At 36.2% G+C, this 22,687-nt stretch overlaps 1 long non-coding RNA gene across 1 annotated transcript; it reads right to left on the bottom strand.

Moving 5' to 3' along the window:
* Positions 1-1,091: 1,091 nt before the first annotated feature.
* LOC145660736 (uncharacterized) lies at positions 1,092-16,244 on the bottom strand. The gene is made up of 3 exons (XR_014126870.1): positions 15,522-16,244; positions 8,240-8,351; positions 1,092-4,971 (listed from the first exon to the last, which is right to left on the bottom strand). It is a non-coding gene; the product is annotated as an uncharacterized LOC145660736 (long non-coding RNA).
* Between the last annotated feature and the right edge of the window lie 6,443 nt (positions 16,245-22,687).

Raw genomic sequence — 22,687 nt, 5'->3', positions numbered from 1 at the left:
AAAATTAAAAACTAAAATAAATCAGTCATATTGGTAATATTTAAGCATAAGCGACGTAAAATAAATACTTTCTAAATATTTATGAAACACTAATAAAGCACTTAAATTATGACGAAGAAACGTAGAATAGGTATGATTTAGTCTTTCTGATCACGTACAGAATGAACAAAAATAACATTTCGATATTGGTAAAATACGAATTTCAACAAAGCGGTAAAATACGTGAAAAAGCAGCTTGTATATATGGTGTTTCAGGGAGAAAGAGGAATACTTTGGAAAATATCAACATGGGTGATTCTAAGCAAAAAAGTTAATTGAATATGAGCCCTATTCTCAATGGTTTCAGAGTTACAGATGTGAACTATTTCTGACCTTATGTTGCTTATTGCTCGCTCTGTAGTTAATCTTGGAAGGGAAGTTATTGAAGGAAATTGGAAATCAACGTTACCATACAGTTCCCTTAAATAAATCTTAAATTAATGTTACATGTACTCTACAACTTCCCTCTCAAAGACACCACCTGCTACAAGTTGCATACCGTTGGAAAAGTCATCCCATCAAATTTTAAGTGCGTTATTTCTCACCGCTGTAGAGTGACGACAGACTGAGAAATAAGCAGCCTAAGGTAAAAAGTGATTCACAACCAATACCTCTCAAATCGTTTAGTATACGACCAATGCTCATATGAAGTTATCTGTTTAGAATTAGTCATACTACCGTTTCTCAAAGTATTGCCCTTTTCCCTTGAAACACCTTATATGTTTAGTAATTTGCAGATACTGTATGTTATCTTTGAACAAAAGAAAAAAAAAAGGAACGTGAGCAAAATATCTATCGTAAGAAGGAAGGAGCCAGAAAACCAGATATAGGGGAATTTTATTTTGCCATGTGTTATAGCTCAATATTCCAAGAAAGAAAGAAAGAAAGAGGGAAAAAAGGGGGTTTCCTAAGAAAATCTTACATATTCAGAATTCTTACATACCTGTGTACAAGGTTATAGGGATTTTACTGAAAAGCTTGTTTTCTATTCTGGAACTTAAGACAGAGGATGGAAGAAAAAAAGTAATGAAACTAAACAACAAGTACTACAATATTTTGTTTATTACCATCCTATTCTTCAATTCTACAAAACACATAAAAATCAAAAATACTGAAATTACAATACGACACCTCACCAAAAATGAGTATGCGAGCCCTAAATATTCCTTTGTCAATCAGAGATTGAGCCATGTATTTTAAAGTGAAAAAAAAATAAATAAAAAAATCGGAAGTCCTTATAAAACATGTATGGTAAATATACCCTATTTCACAGATAAATTTATGGTGTCATAATTCTTTTCTTCAATCTAAGCAAACAATTGTACGCAATATTGTTCATACTGTTGCGTATATTATTGATAACATGGTGATCGCTGTTCAAAGTTACCAACACCAAAAGCATGCAACTTATGTAATAAGGAATAAAGATGTAGATACTACAATATCTAATAAACTTACCCATAATACAAACATTTCCTTTAATTTATGAATTAATTCAATTACATTTACAATTGATTTCAGTTATCACGCGTTAAAATAATTTGTATTTAAGGTGATTGTAGTTTCACAACTGAAATTTTCATTGATACACACCAAAACTAAGCAATATCAGAAAAACAACACTATATCATCTTAACCTCGAAGGAAGTGATCATTTCAATATACTGTACATCTTTCTTCTAATACTCTTAAATTAAATTTATATTAAATGATTCGTATTTTAAATGTTCGTTTCTCTAATCCTTGTCTGTGAAGAAATTTATAGTGTATGAAAAATGCACAATTTCATATTTACTTGATGAAAAAGATAAAATTAAAAAAAAGGTATATACTTTCCCAAATAGAGAGCTTAGATAGAAAAATAATGGCAACACTGTTCACACGGCAGAAGGATGTGTCTCAGCACTACAGGAGTTCCACAGGTGACAAGGGAATGTGAGACGATGAAGTACGGCGAGAGATAACGACTATGTGTTATTCAGTCAAAACAAAGCAATGTTCTAGAGAAGGCAATTTGATGCGCCATAACAATATGTTTCGGAAAAACGACGTGCGTGGATCGAGATTGAAGTGGCAAGTGGGTGCAGTTCACAACAATGTTTTCAGGGACTTCATGGCGACCTCTTCGCCAAAAGTGACCAATTCGCGGAAAGCACCACAACACAAGGAAAGACATCACACATACAACATGGTGATCGCTGCGGTACATTGACAAAGACTGACGTGCTGACGGTTATGACGCCTTCCACACGTGTGGTAAAAAAAAATACAGAGATGGGAGGCAATTAAATTCAGGGAATGTAACAGATGTTTTATGCATAAAACCAGATAGGACTTATAACATTGTTCTCATTACTTGTATATGATCAGCCCTTTGACGACTCTATACGTAAAGGATTCGCTATACTACAACGTACGTTAAAAAATGTAAATAACTTTTCACTGATGGTGATGTCCTGTCTGATATGAACCAATGATCTAACCAGAAAGAAGAAAATATTACATGAATCATATAATACACTTCCAAACAAGCTTGTCTAAGGTCGACGATATCAATGGACTACAGTAAGATATCAAAACAGATGCTAATAATTGGTTAAAAGCACTACGAATTGATTTTCAACTAGCTCCATTCTTTCTTCAAAGGGTGTGCAAATTATACATACATTTCTAAACATTCAATAGATTTTGGTAATATATTGAATTCTGGAAAAGAGCTGTTCGGCATGACTCATTGGTATCAAGGAATATGGTGACGTTTGAAGCTATTCCCAATCAAAACATATTAGAAGTACTAACCAAATCCAAAGTGTAACATACACACCTAAACGTAAATGTATTCACTAATATTATAAAGGTAACCAACAAAGTTCTGTCACTTTTTGTGAGGTCTGCGGTCAATTGGCCCAAACACCGTAAGTTGAATGCGAATGGAGATAAGGCGAAGGTCAGTTCTTGGTATGGGTATATCCAACCTACTATGTGATGGTGGCAGTTCAGTTACACCGTGAACTTGCGTAAGGACAGAGTGAACATGGGACAGAATGTCACAAGGGCGTCAATGCTCTACGAGTTCAAACTGGGGTCAAATGCCGCTGAGCGCGGCGGAAAATATGCCACGTCTTTGGTGAGGGTATCCTGACTACGTAGAAAGCGCAGTGGTGGTTTAACAAGTTTAAGGACGGTGACGAAACACTCGAAGACGCACAACGTGCGGGAAGACCACCACATGTACAAAATGAAGATCTTCAAGCAGCAATTCAGGCAAACAGTGGCCAGATATGTGAGGAACTGGGACTACAATTCAGTATGAATGGAGAAACCATTACAAACTGAGTCGATAGGTCCCACATAATTTGACTCCGAGCCAGAATGCAACGCGAGCAGATACCTGCGTTTCTTTGCTGTCTCGTCTGAGCAAGGAGCCATTTCTGAACACGGTGTTGATATGTGATGAAAAGTGGGTCTTGTACGAAGCTCCACGGCGCCGTTATTATTCGTTCCTATCCCATTAACTGGTTTCAAAATAGCCGAAACCAGCACAGCACTAGAAGGTCTTCCTTGTGTGTTTGGTGGACTGCTCGCGGCATCGTGCATCTGGAACTGCTACCACCTGGTCAGAGCATCAATGCAACTGTGTACTGTCAGCGGTTGAGCCGTGTTGAAGAAAAATTTAAAACTTTGGAGTCAGCACTTCTGAATCGCAAAGGGGACTTCCTGTTACAGGACAAGGCTAAGCCCCACTTGGCTAGGATGACCCGGGACACCATTCTACACCTTGGATGGGAAACACTATTGCATCCAGCATACTCCCCGGACATTACACTATTCGATTATCACCTGTTCCATTCCTTGGACAATCACCTTAGAGGACGCCAGTTCAAATTCCTAGTACAGGTGCAAAATGCACTTGATACCTCATTTGGTTTACGGCCCACCAAGTTCTATTACGATGGAATCCATGAACTTCCAGAACGTTGGCAGAGGGTTGTTGATGCTAATGGGAACTATTTTTGATCGTCCAGGTACGTCTTAGGTGACGCATCGATGTTCGAAGGTGGTGCGTGAAAAAGCTACGGAACTATCTTGATTACCTTTATAGGCAGGAATAAAAACCTAATTTTCGATAATAAACTACTTATTATTACACTTACCTAAATGCAGTTTAACAAGTTTATATTCACTACAGAGAATGATGTATGTCATCTCAGATTTGTACCGCTAATATGGAACTTACAGCTTAGCTCTTAACTTAGAACATACCCAGATACTTTCTAATAATTATAAACCTGTTTTTCTCAATTTTAATGATCATTCATAAAAAGAACGTATTGCAAACGAAAGAACACCATGAACGTATTGCAACAAACGGGCAATAAATTCAACAAGTTGTTCAAATGAAGCCTCTATAAAAGAAAGAAAAAATAACTGGTATTGCAAGAGTTCCGACGATTTTTTTTTTTCAATAAATATGTGTTTTGATTTCTACTGACCAAATGGCAGGCTTACATTATATCTGACAAGTTTCATGTGAGCCTGAATAAACGTTAACAATACGTGGAAATGCCATAAGTACTGATTTAAGTAAATATGAAGTGCTTTGTCTATCATACATGTTAAGTAAATTTAAATTTACCAATTAGTATATTTTGTTTCAAAAATAGAATTTTTATCATGTTCTCAATTTCGTGAATGTTCTATTTGGTCGCACTTGCGTACTCGTTCACACTTCCAGCTTGTGTAAGTTCGTTGATTTCAATGAACAACACCAAGATATCAAAGTGGATGCTCACAACTGATCAAAAGCACCACAGATTGATATCCAACTGACTCCATTCTCTCTTCCAGGCTTGTGCACATCATGCATAACAATAAATTTCTTCATTCTCTGCTCCTTACAAGGAATGTGACAATTTTTGTACTGCAACTCGCCTACAAAAAAAGTTTTGGAAACAATGAAAACCATTTCTAAAATATAGAGAAACTAACATTCTAGTATGCAAAAATATCACAAGAAAAAAAAAATAGAAACTTATACACGGGTTAGGCAAAACAAATAGTTATCACTCAACGATCATACAGCAATTATATTAAGAATAATTAATACTTATATAGTGTGTGTCTTGGGAATCACAATGGTATTATTATATTCCTAGTGTTATTTCGGGAACCAATTATGTTGCCTTCGATTTCTAGACAGTCAAAGACAGCTTCGGCTTCACAAATATTTTTACAGTTTATTTAACTCACGTATTCTGTTTATTGCTGTTTAAATAAAAGAATTAGTTTTAAGTTAGCACGAAACAAAGTTTAGTAAATCATTTGCAGTTTTAATTTTCTGTTCTGCATGCATTTTCCAATTACACTCAGAGAAAAAGTCTTTTACTTGCCTGTTTCACGAGAATTTGTATTCGAAGTACACAGAAGCAGTAACTTACTATAATTTGTAGATGTGTTTGAGAAATACCCTTGTTAAGTTATAAAGGCAGAAGTTCAATTAAAGTATATTTTAATAGGTTAAAAAGTACCTTCTTTTTAACACAGTGTTTGAATCCAACTTCGATTCAGTATTAGAAGATTGTGAAGACTCTGCATTAGATGAAGAGAAATATTGAAGCTGCATACGTTTAGAAAATTGTGTTAACTCTTCTTTAATCTTCTTGTAGAATATTAATATTCCAAGTTTTATTATGGTTATTATTTGGAAATCAGATGTTCCTTTCGTATTATTACAATTATAAAATTATGAGTTAAACATTCTAAGTTAGTTGCAGAGCCTTTGATAAGAGTGCTTCCAATATACTACGTGTTCTGTCAACCTGTCAGAAGCCAACTTTCGTTAACTGTACAGTAGTTTAATTGTTTTTTTTTTTCCTCGAAAGTTCTCCGTTATAACTTTTAATTACTCCCTCCTTAGTCCTTTAATTCTTAGTGATGCACATCTTGCATAAACGGCTTGTTTTAAGCATGGTGAACCTAATACTTCAATTTACCAATTTTTAAAAATAAACCTCGAAAATAGTTAAATACTAATTGGGAGTTTGATGCAATAAGGGCGTAGGTCTGAAATATGCATTTGGAGAAAACGATGTTGAAAATTTAAGTGGAGTTTTTTTCTTACATAAAACAATGTAATATTTAGCATTTTATTCCGATATCGAGTCGAAATTGTGACAGGAGGCTTAACAAGCATGATAAAAACCACTCATGTATATGATGCAAAAAGGGCGTAACCTTTTAAGCGTAGGGCTTACGCCCTTATTACATCAAACTCCTCAATTCTACTACGATACTTCCTAAGTAAATAACAATGAAGTAAATAAATAAATGAAAAAAATCTATGACAAATTATCGGGTAAAAATAAAATAAATCTATTATGTTTAGTTTTCTTTAGTGCCTGAATTGTAAAAATACATTGTGAACTACCTTAAGATGAAAGAAATGGGCTTGTTCTGTAGTGCATATAACAGCGGACAATGTATTTCCTCATTCCATTCACTACTCAGAACGTGGAACACAGATATAGTCCAATGATCTTCCCTGAACACATCCCTCATTAATTCAAGCTCAAGCATACGGCTCGAAGCCTGTTAAAGGTAATTCACGATTAACTGAATATCATAGACCAAACCACTAACACTAGATAATGGACCCTCAATTAACGTAGAACTGTAAACTATTAGTTCAGTGTAGATAATAAATACATAAAATAAAATAGAATTATTACTGAAAATACGTCAATAAAAAAAAGGTTATTCAGTGCGCAACAAACAAATAAAATCCAATGAAAACGAACATCTACAATCTCACAGTTTTGAATTTTGAATGCAGGGATCAAAACTGCTCTCAGGTACAATGTGTGATCAAAAATACGATTTTTTTCCCCTTTTAAGCAGCAACTGCTGACGCTACTCTCATTTGATGTAATTTGTTCGATAGCTGATCTGTTGAGACAGCCAACGTCAAGATGAAACACGTTCTGACTTGTCACTCCGCGTCCAGAGCCGCTAGAGGGAGGTCGTGTTTACCGTGTCTTTCGCGCATCATGGATTTCGAACAACGCGGAATATTAAGTTCTGTTTCAAGTTGCAGATAAGTGCCAAGAAACTAACGAAATATTAATTGGTGTATGCTGATAATGCTGTAACTTTGAAGACTGTTTACAAGTGGTATAAACGATTTAAAAGCGGAAATGAATCGGTAGAGGACAAGCTATCTTCGGGACGTCGATTAACCACGAAAAAAAAAAAAAAAAAAGTGCATAAGGTGGAAAAATTTGTTCGTTCAAACAGGCGAATAACTATTTAAGAGCTTACCGAAGAACTTAGCATCTCACAATTTTAGCATTTTAACCGCCGATTTGCCAATGAGGAGAGTGGGTGCGAAATTTGTTCTCCGACTTTCGACTGACGAACAAGTTTTTGACCGATAAAAATATTGGTGTTTGTCCACATCCACAGGTACTCTCCGGATATAGTACCATGCTAGTTCTGCCTCTTCCCCAAAATTAAAACTGTGCTTAAAGGAAAATGTTTTGACACCATTCCCGACATCAAGAGGGTTACGACAGAGCAGCTGAACGCCCTTCCAAAAGCCTTCCAGGAATGCTTCCAGTCATGGATTCAACGTTGGGATAAGTGCATTGCTAGCCAAGGTCAGTACTTTGAAGGAGATTAAATCAAATTCCATGTAAGCTTATTACTTTATTTCTAATATGGTAAAATTATTCACCGTATCTCTTGACCACGTCTCGTATATTTCGAAAAATACGGAAATACTTAAATTTTAAAATATGAAAATAAAATTTTTGACACCTTATTCATTAGAAGTATGAAACTTTGAATACAAGGGAACCTTAAAAAAGAAGATATTAAAAATATGTATTTGAACAGCACTATTAAGATAAATATTCATGGGTTTTCATTTTGTTACTATGTTTTAATATTCAGAGTAAATTTAGATATAATATTGGCAAACAATAAATTTCTTGAAATGTTAATTTGCTGATCGAATGTAAACACACTTCTTCATTTCTTCATTCAGCTATATGTCTTTATGTACAGTAAGACAAAATACAATCACTTTCACGTACAAATTCTACATTACTGCTCTGAGTTTACATCAACCTCTCTATATTCGTATTTAGGCCTTGCATTCTACTCTTACTTAAGCAAGATGCAATTATTGTTGCAAACTTACGGTGAGTCACACGTTAAGCATCATCCATTGAATTCTTCAATTACTGTATTTGGGGAAACTGGAAGCTACACATCCTATTCATCTTAGCGATGACACGTACTTAACTTACACCCTGTAATCGAAAAACAATTTTATATATCTATATCTATATATATATACACAAATAAATAATAAATAAATAAACATATAAATATGCTACTTCTAAGTGCTACATAAGGATCTTTTCCCCCTGCAACTCGTACGCAGAATAGTGTTGCTACATTTGGAAGACCACACCAAACGTGTCACATACTCAAGATGGCCATGGTTAAAATCATGATTTATGGTAGCAGGTTAAAGTAATTTTGAATATGATCGATTCTGTTTATTTATTAATTAATACAATAATCTGCAAGTAGGTATCTAATATTTATCCTAGTAATTATTAAGATACATACCCGTTTTCAGAATTCACGTTTTCTCACCATTTTTCTCGGTCTTTTCAGTTTCTCTACGATCACAATATATTCCACTTCCCGCTTTTACGTTAAGGAAAATTTGAATTTTCCGTCATTCACATCTTGTAAACCAGCGAATGTAGAGGAGAAATGGTTAATTAAATTTAAAAAAGAACTTGGGATACAGGAAAAAGTTAACTGTATATTGAACTTCAAAAGTACTAATAGTATTACATAAATACCTTCCAATGCTATGCAAATTGAATAATACATAGCCAGACAGAAATAACTAACAGTTAGATGTACAAAATGTATTCTGAAAATTGTTTACTTTAATGTTGTTCTTTACTGCTAGATATTTAGACTAATCGCAAATAATCTCTGTAAATCTATATACTGTTAATTATATATAGCTTGAAAAGCTTTCCACCATTTTCTCTTTTTCTGTTAAGTCCCTTGAAAAGTATAAAACCGGATTTATACTGTATACCAAAAGGTACAACTATTCTACGAAAACCATCTAGCAGTTTTCGAGGTTTACATAATAATTTTACACTAAGAAGAATCAGAATTGTAGATACTCTTGATCTCAATTCGGAACTAAACGTTTGAAATATTGATACTTCAACTAGAAAAGTAGTGTTTTGTATTCTTTTTCTTTCTTTGTTTCTTCGGCAGTGTCATTTAAGAAAGAACAAGCAAGCAAAACAATTTCCACTCTTGACTCAACTGACCATGTTTGTAATTCGTTAGAAACAATGTTTAAGCACTGTACAGAAACAGTAAAACTGAAGTTCAGAAAACTAAATTATTCTCAAAAGGAGCCTCAATGCGCTCATAAAATTAGCTTTCTCTAATATGCCCACATTTGATAAAACTAATTTCATTCCTTTCGTTCAACGCATTAACTATGCGATGATCGGGAAGCTGATTTCCCCTGTTCTGTGTAAGTAACACTCAATGGCAGCACTATGTGATTCTTCCTTTAATTTGAAAGTGAGACTGTATAATGAAGAATACCTACAAATATGTTTTGTATGAAGGACGAAGGATGTCCTATATCGGAGTGTTTGATTGTGGAGAAAAAACAGTGAATGGGTGTCGATAAGGTATTTCCTTGCTACATACAAATACTGATGTAAGTTCAAAAATACAATAAAATAAAATAAAGAATGAAATAAACAATCAGCTTTATCAGAACATTGTATCTTAATATTGACATCTTAATATCATTACCTAACACAGAGTTCCTCACATTCTGCTTATTTACGAGCAAAGATTTGATAGCGTGGTCTTGTTAAGGAGACCACAAGGAGATCTAATGATTTTGATCTCCTTGGTCTTGAATGATTTTGTAATTAGTAAACTGCCAACTCTTGAGATTCAAACAGCGGAGCAGTTCGCGGTACAGTGCTGTCAATCTCAGTTCTGCAAAAGGATAAAAGCGAAAACAATAAGTAGCAAATGTCCACATGCAAGGATCATAAGTTTAGCGAAGTATTAATTAAATAAATCGTTTAACGTCCCGAGATTATGCCGGCTAAGGTAAGCGAGACGGTGGTAATGAGAAATGGTGATATGAAGGAAGTGGGAGAACCACGAATAAACCCACGCACACGGGGTCTGTCCACCACAAAGTTCACTTGGCGCGAGCTGGGATCGAACGAGGGACCCCCAGCACCAGAGGTGACCACTGAGCCATCGCGGCTTCTGTACATTATACTGTGTACGATACCCCTGTGAAGGAGTATATGGTAAAGATGATTTTATTATGTTATTTTTATCACTTTGATTCAACTTGAGGTATATTGAAAAAAAGTGCAAGTACTTAATATTATTCCAAAAGACCAAGACCAGTAAATAAACAAATAAAAAAAAAAAAAAAAAAAGATGCATACATGAGTACATTACCTCTAACATGAGTTATAATGAGGAAGCCGTAAAGCAAGCTGTCTGGTCTTTACGGTGTGATACTCTATAAGGAAACTATAATAAAATAGGCCTGTAATAGCACTGTGGTAAGGAAACGTGTGGTCGTAAAAGTGTTTCAAAGAAGTGGGCATGGGGTTCTGTACCATAAAAATGTTTTTCCCACTAATTTTGTTTATACAGTTCTTTCCATTGACGATGCACATGCTCTCTACGGACGCACCACCGGACTCCAGCTTTGGTTAGAGATACTACTTGCTTACTAGTGGTCATCTGGCACAGGACGGTTAGTAGTTTTTTGCTTGACAGTCTTTATAGCATATGTCATAACGAGGGGCATGAGTTAAGCCTTCAAAAAATCAATCAGTACACAGGAATGAAACTCGTCCCGCAAGAAATGTTTCAAGGTCGTAAGAGTATATTTCATCATAAAAGAATGAAATGCATCGTAACATAAGGTATGATCTCAGATTCTTAACCTGCATGATTGTTGTTATATTAAGTTCCAAATCAAGCAGTCTTCCTTTGTGAAGTAATTTAAGGTGCTGACTAAGAATAATAAAAACATTTCCCTTTCACTTTTTTTGCCTTAAATGATTCCCTAAGATTCTAGGTCCTTATTAACCTGGCACATGCCCAAATTATTGTGCATAGGTTGACAATAAGCATGCAAACTGATGTACCCAGGAAATAACTACGTGCTATGCTATTACCATGAAATTCACTCAAAGTGCCTTAGAAATCGTTTCTAAGGGTAGGAGTAAAATTTATGGGTGCCAGACACAAATACGCGTCCGGGCGTGTCATATAAACGACTGTAAAATATATATATATACACACATCAACTTGTGTTAGGAGCAGTTAAAAGCGAAAATGCTATCTAAGTGAATCAGGCCAAAAGCGTAGCAAGGGTGCCCGCGCCAAGGGAACAGGCGCGTTAGCGACAGAGGTGCATATTGACAACGACAGTGCATGTAAACATAAAAGATGTCGTACATGGTGCAGAAATACTGCGCCGGCGGAAATTAGTAGGGCTAAGTGCTATATCGCCGGACCAATCTTAGGAAATTTGGCGGGTCAGTTGGAGAATTTAAGTTTGTGAGGAAGAATGAATGAAAGTCAGGTAACGGGAGTAGTAAAAGCTAAGAAAATGGTTGAGTTTGTAAGTTCTAAGCGGCAATGTATGTGGAGGTGGATGGACTATTTCGCGGAGATAATGGCGCGAAAGGAGCGTGGAAATGGCGCGCGTATGTTAAGGCTGTGACATGTGTGAGTTATATAGAACTATTGAAAAATAACGAGCGACAGTTGTTGAAATTTTACGAAAGACACGGTATGTAAAACAGGCGAACAGTGTGTGGTAAATGGGAAATGAATTGAAAATACCGAAAAGAAAATGAACATATTTTCAGCGTGGGAAAAGGGTACGTGGGATTCATTTTCTTCTTAAAATTGCAAAAGTTTACAAGCCTCAGTTTTGAAGGTAAGCGACTTCTAACTCAAAGGCAATGTACGTCTGCACAGTGTACAGAAGCTATATTTTATCTTTACAAGTGAAACGTTACTAGTATGAAATCATGACAAGTCATGGTTTGTCCAAGCGGCCTAGCCCGAAAAAACCCGGTGGGTTTTTTTCGGATTGGACCCATCTAAAAAACCCACCTGGCTTTTTGTTAGTATATTATTGGTACAACTAAGGTGATCACATTGAAAAAATTTTTTTCCCCAGATTTTGGACTTTTCTTGGGCGAAGTAGATGCTTTCACGTGAAGGTACACACTAACATTCAACATAAGACCTTCATAAATTTCTGAATGCAATGAATGAATTATAAAAAGAAAGAAAAAAAAACTTAGCTTGGGATAATTGTGGAGCAAATTAATGTATGGATTATGCTTACAGCCTGTTTGAAGTAAAATAGAAAATACTTTCCGTGAATAGTGTCCTTCCCAACTTGGTAACATCGAGGTTTTACGGATTTAAGGGCATAGGTGCAGCGATGTAAATGCGCTAGTTGTTGCTCAGGGCAAGAACTCGACTTAGCGCCCCCCAAATATTTATCCAATCAGGCACCCGGAGAACAAGCCACGTTTGTTTCCCTAGTTACGTCACTGCATAGGTGCCGGTACTACCAGGAAATATGTAAATACATTAGTAAAACTATCAGAATGACTTCTTACCTTTGATGGTAAACACAAGTAATTATAATTATAGACATACAAGTAATCATTATTCTTCAGTAAAATTTGGTTTTCCAACAGCAGCAGCTTAGTTCAGTTCATTTGTTGCTACTCTTAAAATATGCATTCTGTAGAATCAACACCAGCAATAGTGTAAAAATTCTTGCCAAATTAAGAAGCTTAATGCTTGGAGCTCTGACGACTACGCAACGCTTACTATTTCAAGTGCTGAATTCATACTTCCATACTAGTGGAAGATTGATCCCCATAAACGAACGCACAAAGCATCTGAAGTGAATACTTCAACAATAAAACTATTTATTTTACGCTGGAAGATATATAATTTGATTTAAAACATTTTGATAACTTCATAAAATATGAATTATACGTTTGTTTTTTAAAATTAATTTTCGGGAAAGAACTGTCTTGCAACAAGTGCTCGGGAAATCCCCGTAATTGAACGCACAAAGTATCGGAAGTCAACTTCAACAATAAAATCATTTATTTTACGCTGGGAAATATTTATTTCATATTCGACATTTTAAAACATGAAAGATATCTTCCATGGTTCCCGAAAAGGCAATGTAATATTTATACTAAGGGGGTTATAGTCATTTTATATTAAGAGATGTTAGTTTTAATTTAATATATTTGGTATTCACATTTGGCGAACGTCACTGAGGCTTTTTCTCGACACGATCTACATGTCTCCACTTGTGTGGTATCTGCCTGTACCACACACTACAGGGTAAAACTTTCGGTCCTCTAAGTTTAAATTTTCAGGCTACAAGGCACGAGATACGCTAAATTTCCTGAATAGATTTTGGCGGAATACCAACGTAAAATTTCAAAACGGCGGCCATAATTTTTATTATTATTTTTCAAAATAGCGGGCATCCACGCTACAAAGCGAAATTTTCGGTCTTTTAAGTTGAAATTTTCAGAGTAGAAGCACGAGACACTAAATTAGCTATATAGATTTTCTCGGCAATCCAATGAAAAATTTCAATTTGATGGCCAGTTTTCAAAACAGCAGTAAGTAAAAAATTGTTTGCAAGTTGTGACATTGACAATCTTAAAAACGTAAGTCACATTTTAACACGTTTGCCTCAAAGGAATTGAAATATTTCGAAAAAAAAAACAAACGAAAAAACCCATATGGGCCCAGGTAGGTTGTTTTTTTTTCAGAAAAACTTGGGCTTTTTCAAACTCTGTCACAAGTGCTATTGAAATTTGTATGACTATCAAAACCCACGTTTTCACTACCCTTGCATATGCGTATACCCACCGTCGCTGACGCGCATGCAATTTTCGGACGCACCCCGTGCGGAACCATCAGCTAGACCCTACTGACTGCAAGTGTATTCCTGCCTTTTAGTAGCCACCTAGCACAGGTTGTTCAGATTTTTACACTAGTTTGTATGCCCCTAACCTAATGCAATTTAATCTAATCCAATCAAATATAACAGAATGCAGTACATTTTGATAGTTTTTTTCGATTTTCGATCCGGGGGCACAGCATTAATGCCAACCAGTATGTTATACACACGTATTTAATACGCACTGATTCATTTTAAACGTAGTATAGATCCTGTAATCGTCCCATACTTACAGTATCACACTTGTATACATGAAATATGATTTCCTGCATGTTGTGTAAAATTCGTTCAACTGTGCAATTTAATATCCTATACCTACATTCCTTTTTACATGCATAGACTCATTTTAATCTATAATTACAATTTCTATGACGGACTATTCTTAATCAGTACCTATATTGTCCGTAACGTATGATAGTAACCTTATTCTTAGTTAACACAAACTAGACAGGTTTCAAAGGTACCACAAGTCGATGCCACGAAATATAAACAAACTGCTTCCCGTGAAGGTAAAAAAATAAAGCTCACTTTAAGCAGAAGGGGTCCAGCTCTTTTTCCTTTATTAAAAAAAAAACGTACAATTCTGGTGATTTCTGTTCACATTAGCTTAGTTTAGATTAGTTTACGTTATATTATGTTAGTTTAGGGATCCAGCATAATTTTCCAAAAAAGTGATAGAAATTCGCTTATTTCTGCTAGTAGATTACGGTAATTGTTGAGTAATTGGGGGCCAACACCAAAGAAGACAGAAGAGAATGTGCCCTGCGGGTGTCTAACCCGCCTTCACTCTCTGACGCTTGCTCGGCAATACTGTCTGAATTAAATGTTGTTAATCTAAGCCAAACCAATGTGAATAGAATATTCCAAAAAAAAGTCGGTAAAAACCTATCCCCCCAAAGCTAAACACTACCCTAGATTAGTTTAGGTTAGGTTAGAATAGATTTGGTTACGTTACGTCTAAATACTTGCGTCATTCATTTCTCCTGTAAATTCTGTCTTTTACATGCTTCTGGACCTCTTCTGCTTAACATACTCCAAAAATAATCGGAATTTATATTCTGCACCTAATCTCGTTGTTATCTAAATTAAGTAGTAAATCAGTATATCACATAACATACCATAATGAAATTAAGTAGTATATCAGTATATCACATAACATACCACAATGAAATTAAATAGTAAATCATTATATCACATAACATACCATAATGTTTAAGAAAATCACTACTTCACTACTACAAGAAAATATTATTCTGTTATTAAATAACATACCGGAAATAATAAATTCACCTAGATTTAAAAAAAAAGAAACTACTACTACTACTACTAAACGGAACTTCGAATTTTACTTGCTTACCATGAAATTCAACCGACTCATACTCAAACGCACAAACACGTCGTCAGTTTCTTTCGTGCGCTAATTTAGATTTCAAAACATAGCAGACGGTCACTACTTAATCTCCTTACCCAATAAGAAACCATGTTACAAATTGTTTATGACGTTCTCCCTTTTGACGTCACTAAAACTGATGTATGAGTAGCTATTGGCTAGAAATGCAAAAACCTCGACCTAGTTTAAACAATAATATCGTACCTGGGTGGGGATGCAGTCGCTACCTTTATGTTCATATCGTATATCTAGTAAGAGAATTTTGTCTTAAAATGGACCCCCTTCAAACGACGGGGAGCTTCTCTGGGAGGGCAGTTGCCCCTCCTGCCCCCTTTACAAGTTACGGCCCTGGTATCGTATGTTTATTAAAAGTGTTAGGTTCGTTGATTTGTTATTAGAAAAACGAGCCAGTTTAAAACCAAAAATGGTTTTGGCGAATTCAGTTAGTGACAGAATTTAAAATGTTTTCCAAGATTGTGGTAAAAACAAATTAAACTGTAGAGTTGACTCGCGTGGCAGTTTATAAATTGTTCGAGTGTCCAGCGTAGCTAGTACGTTCAGCTAGCACAATAATATAAGTACTTGCAACCCTAACTGTAGCCGATGACAAAATAAAAAGCATGACGCAAGTAAGATTGTCAAATTTACTCTCACTTAAATATCAGAGTATCGAAAAACTTTTTAAAATGTAGAAACTTTTGCAGCAGATAAACAAAGAAAGTAAGACTGATTGTTAGAATAACAATAGAGGTATGCAAACTCATTCTTTATCAGTTAAACTTCGTACGATAGGGTAAGTTTGGCAATATGAGCTCAGTTGTTGCCACGTCGTTGGTCGTCGAAAGCGCTACGCATGACAGTTTTCATTCAGTTTGATCTGTGCTAGTTCAGTGTATTTTTGGTGCGGGTATCTTCTGTTTTGTTTTATTTTGTATATTTTACTTGTTATAGTTACTTCCTGTGTTATCTATTTTATAATTAGTGTTGTTATTAGTTAATTTTGTGTTTAACTTTTATAGTGTTGATTTTTGAGAGAATGACTGAAAATTCCTCATATTGTTATAAGAAACAAAGAAAGAAAGGGAAACCTCTTTCTACTGGTGAGAAAACAATGTTATTAAACGTGTATTCATATTTTCGAAACCAGGCAGTGAAGGGGGATATTGAAACTGTTTCAGAAGCAATGAGGAAGACCTCTGAAGCAACATTAGTGGGAATCACAACTATATCGAAAGTACGTCAGGAATTCCATCGCACTAAAGGAAAAGTTTCTACTCCACGCAAGAAAAGACCAAGCGACAATAAAAATACAAGGCTGGAGAAATATGACTCTTTTACCCAAGCAGCAATACGCCGCAAAATTCATAAAATGTATAGGGACAATGAGCTTCCTTCTTTGCGGAAAATTCATCGTATTATTGCAGACGACGACGACCTGCCTACTTTATCATTATCGACGTTGCATCACCTTCTACTTGACATGGGATTCAGCTTTATGTCTCGTAAGCGCCGATCTCTGTTGATTGAGAGAGAGGACATTATCGCATGGAGGCATCGATATTTGAAGAATATTAAGCAACGGAGGCAAGAAGGTAAGTGCATTGTTTATACTGATGAAACCTGGGTCAACGCTGGTCACACAAAGTCAAAGGCATGGCATGATACTACTATCAAAACAGCTAACCAAACTTGGAGAGAAGGTTTGTCCTCAGGCGTCAAAGCACCTTCTGGAAACGGGGGGAGCGGGAGGGTAATAGTTATTCATGCAATGACTGAGAGTAGGTTAATTCCTGAAACTGACTTCGTTTTTCGCGGCACAAAAACAGGTGATTATCACGGAGAATTATTCAGCAAAATATGAACAATATTTCCAAGAAAAACTTGCGAATGTACCACCAAATTCCGTGATTGTAATTGACAATGCTCCCACACACTCAGTAAAGGACGAAAACATCCCAACGAAATCATGTGGTAAAAAAAGAAATTGTGGAGTGGTTAAAAACTAAAGGTGTTCAATGTGATTCAAACTGGAACAAATTCGAAGTAATAGAAATGTTAAATAAGGTTGCTTCTAATATAGAAGTCTCCTATAGAATAGACCGTATTGCAAAGGAAGCCGGACATGAAGTACTTCGTCTGCCCCCTTATCATTGTGAACTCTCTCCTATTGAACTTGTGTGGAGTAAAGTTAAGGGGCATGTTGCTTCAGAAAATAAAACATTTAAATTGTCTGACGTTCAGATTTTGCTCGAGAAATGGATAAAAAAAAAATAGTTCAGAAGACTAAAAACTAGTTTGAACTATTTTGAAGCTTTGGCTTTTAATGTTATCCTAGTGTGTAGCAGTAGATTATTTCAGCTTATGGAAGGGGGGCGGGAGGCAAGACTATCCACCGACATTTTTAAAATTTTTAATTAGTATTTTACTATAGTAGATTATTAATTATATATATATATGACGCCCTAGTATGTAGATATTTTGGATGTGCCCCACCACATTAAAATTCCACGAGCCGCCACTGGATTATAGGAAGAGATCTTACTGACCTACTCGCCTCATACACTGTAATCGGCCTACTTACTTCCTTGTTGTTATTGATGACACGACTACGAAGATAAACATCGTATGCCAGTCTCTTGATGGGTCATTGTCTGCATGTCGGCAGACTCCAAGCAATCCTTCGGTGGTTTACTGGATGATATCCATTTGCTAGCGATAAGAAATCGTAAGCAACTAAAGAAAAACGCCAAGGAGCTCAGAGAGGCATTTGCTCTTCGTTTGCGCACTAAAACAATTTGTAGGCAGCCTTTTTCTTCCTCATCGTCATCCGACATGGCAGTCCAAAATAATGGTGTAAATACTGGGAACGTGTTGAACCAGAATGTAGTTCCCCCAAATAATCAACAAACCCCTCCAAACCCACCTTCACCCCCAGCGGTCGTACATGTTCACAATGCAGCTTTTCGCTATCCGACTTTTGATGCGGATAAAGATGATATTCAGGATTTTTTTTAAAGAAATGGACGTTGTTATTTTACTCAATAACATTACCCCGAACCAGGCAAAACATGTAGTATCATGTTTTACAGGTAAAGGTAGACGTCAACTTCGCGTTCTCCTTAAGCGCAATTACTTGGAAAACCCTACTTATACTGAATTCAAAGATGCTGTCATAGAAGCTTTCAAACGCGCTAAGGACAATCTTTCAATCTTTGAACAACTACATGATAGAGTACAAGGTGAAACAGAATCAGTCCGTAACTATGTTTACGAGAAAATGATTCTTTTGGATAAATGCGATAATTTATCTGATGAAGAACAGTGTTCATTCATTGAAAACGGCCTTTTGCCTTACTATTTGGACAGGACTGGTTTTCATGCCTTTGACGACCCAGACAAGCTTTTGGTGGTTCTCACACAAATTGAACTAGACAAAAATCGTCTAGAACGCAGACAGGCCAAAACAGTAGAAGATAAAGCCAAAGCGGCAGTGCAAAAGGAACTTGCATCCTTAAAAACAAACTCTTTTACGGAGTCTATTGAGACTTTTGTAGACACGAACCCCACATCCACCAATACAACTAATCCTCCACTAAACAAGAACAATCGTAAAAATAAATTTAAATACAAAGGCAAGCTACCCATGTTATTCCATCTTCAAACGCTTCACAGCACGCACCACCCTCCAATCAGGGAAAAACGGAGGACCTAACGGCCAAAATTGATGAATTGCAGAAAGACTTCGAGGTCTTAACTCTGTCAGTAGCCTCAACCACAACTTCCAATAAAACTACACCTTCTGTGAAAAATGCAGGACAGGAAGTTCAATTTAGAGATAAACCTAGGAAATTTGGTAAAGGTAGAGGAGACAAAGAGTATCATCCTTCTTATCCCATCACCACTTTCCTTCCAGGTTATTACCCCTATCCGTAGATGCCTTATCTTCCGCAATCTATGGGTATGGGATCATCATCCCAACCTATGACGATGCAACCCACCACACAACCAAGTGGTAGTGGACAATTCAATCCCGATGCTCAGGGTTTCTACCCCCACCCACCTTTGACTTACTCGCCGGCTTTAAACTAACTACGGGTAAGACAGTTGGGGGCAGTCTTACCCCGAGCTCCCCTCCCCTTCCACCTTCGAACAACGGTCCACAGGTGTACAAGGTACACCACATGCCCCTCAAGGGAATCGAACCAATACCACTTGTTCTGAAAATAGAAATCCACGTGGTCGATTCGGACGCAAACCCTTTGCTCAAACCCTTCACATACCACTTATAGCAAATGATGAGGTTATGCCCACTACAATTTGGTAGAAATGACGTTCATAGTGTAATAAATAGCGCGTCATCTATCTCTATCATTGATAAACGTCTTGTCCTCAAGTCAGCCAAGCGTTATCAAATTCAAACCACTGTAGTAGGTATCTCTCCAGCCCCGGTACAGCTTAACGAAGTTGCTGTTTTACGCCTTAGAATTCATGGTTACACCTTCCACCATCGCTTTCATCTCGTCGACCGCTTAACTGTACGTCTGTTCCTTTGTGTTGATTTTTACGACCATATATGACACAGGTAAATATGGAATCGAACACCTTCACTGAAAAAACAGGTTGGGTTGCACGTACAATAAAAATATAGTTGAAAATTGGATTGTAATAAGAACAAGAATAAAGAATCATATTTTTTTGTTGTAACTATTAGCGTATACTGAATTTTGCATTGTAACCATAATCAGAACGAGATAGTTGTGAAAAACATAAAATATAGTTAATTATTTTATTAATAATTAACTATAAGTGAATTAATTAGGCGGTCGTCCGCCTAGGTTTTGGCTAGAAGCCTAACAATTAATTGCACTCGAGCAGACGGTCCTACCAAATTTTGACCTATTTCTTACATTTTCATGTCAGATTAGAGCATTCTATTTACTTTAGCAGAGCATGCACTAAATGAGGAGCTCCATTACTATTTGCAGGTTCACTTCAGGAGTGCTCAGTATAAATACAGTGAGGAAGTATGGCATAAAAACTACAGTGCGTAAAACACAAAAGCATGAATTGTATCTAAGCGAGTCAGGGCAGGGGGGCCGAGAGGTAGCGAGGTGGTTCATCCGAGTAAGCAGGCGTGTCAGCGACAGGAGGTACACACATAAGCTGGGACAGTGGAAGAGTACACTTACACATACAATACTTTCACAATCACTCAAAATCCATTTCAATATGCTGTGTGCTGATAGTAATTACTTGTATTCAGATTCTCATTTCTTCACGAAAAATGTTTTGCATCGTACTTTTACTATACATTTTCTATTTGGTAGAACCGTCTGCTCGAGTGAGCCCTAATTGGTTTCTTTGTGTACCAAAGTTAATTTTTATTCCATCTAGTATTGCCGAGTGAACGTTAGGGTGTGAAGGTGGGTTAGAGCCCCCGAAAACCCAGAGGACGACCAACTTCGAAATAAATGCCAAGTGTAGTTGCCTGAGCCACGTTAGAGCATTTATTCCGAAATTGGTCGGCCGCCTAGTTATTGGCTAAAAGCGTAATTATAGATTATACCGCATTAAAGCGGGTTAGAGCCCCGCAGGGCTCGTTGTTTTCTGTCTTTATTATAGCTAAATGGGAAGGGGGACATGTGTTCTAGAACCTTGCTGCCATGTTCCTTATGTTACCGTTACATTGAAAAGTATAACTTCCTCCAAATTTCTTTACAGTTATTTGCTTACCGCATTTTCTACATTTTATTTTAGATTTATTAAGCCATGACTTTTACTTACTTTTGATAATTTTTTCTGATTATCGCCGGCCATGTTTTCAATACAAATGCTGATTACATTCGCATAATGCTACCATGAAGTAACCTTGCGCCAAGTAGTTCTCTCTGCTTGTTAAATAGTTCCATGTTTATAACCGTTTATATAAGAAAATAAATACAACTCTCCCTCTCCTTATACATTATCAAGCACACAAATTAGCATATTATTGATTTCTTCCCGGTAAACTTTCAAAATTTTGCTAGGAACGGACGACCAACTTTGGAACTTAACATCTCATTAGTTAATTCTGAGGTTAAAAAAAAAAGTATTCTTCCATACAAGGCATACCTACGAAAGTTCTTCCGTGGTATGCAAGTTTTCGCAGGGTCCTTGGCCCCCATCTCCATTGAGTTGTAATGAATATAGATAATAGCGTGCCGGCACGGTTCTAGAACGTTGATCCTTTTTCCTATTGACTTGTTATAAAGCTAGAAAACAACATGTCCTGAGGGGCTATTTAACCACCTTCACTCGCTGTTGCCTGCTCGGCAATACTGTAGAATTAAACATTGAGCTGTGGTACAAAAACGGACAAACTTAGCTACTAACTATATGTGGAGGCTTCCCGTTCTAGAACCTTCCCAGGGGCTTTTCTTTCCCCCATGTCGAAAATGATATAGATCTCTAGCTTCCGGATAACTTTCAGCGGTTAAACAGAGTGAAGTAATAGGGTTGTATTGCTATTTACTCAACGTGTTGGTAAGATTTAGAATGCGGTTGTTCACGTACCTCGCTGAATGCACTATTGTTTATGTTTTCGCGTTATTACGCCTCTTGATTTTTGTAACGTTTTTTTTTTTTACTTCACGTTTGATGGCGTTTTTTTATTGTTTCAGATGTGTGTTGCTTGACATTAATGATAAAGGAACGTTTTTTTAAATGAATGTGTCGATTGTATTAAATATAAATTTTAACGTGGAAATTTATCAAATGAAATGAAATTTCTAGTGTAACAATTCACTTTTTGTTTTACCGAAGTTAAGGGAGATGGTAATGATGAGTAACGAATGAGATGTTGAAACGAAGGAAGTAGAATTGGAAGCGTGAGTCACTACGACCTCGTGGAATGTATTGGTTATAATATTAACAATATAATGTTTGAGTGTATTTCTCGAAGTTCATGAGTGGAAATGGAAGCAGGATGCATTATGTAATTGGCTTGACACAACTTTTTTAGCTCTTTATTTTTTGACTTGCAATTCGTTTTTGGTTTTATTATATGTGTCTATTTTGCTTTTAGGTTCATAAGTATTCCTGTGGAATCAGCATTAAATAATCATAATCGTACTAAATATTTTTTTTTTAAATTT

This window comes from Thermobia domestica, chromosome 9 (assembly GCF_964235325.1).
Source record: "Thermobia domestica chromosome 9, izTheDome1.hap1.1, whole genome shotgun sequence".
In the NCBI taxonomy this organism is placed as follows: domain Eukaryota; kingdom Metazoa; phylum Arthropoda; class Insecta; order Zygentoma; family Lepismatidae; genus Thermobia; species Thermobia domestica.
This window is presented reverse-complemented; position numbering and strand designations above follow the sequence as displayed.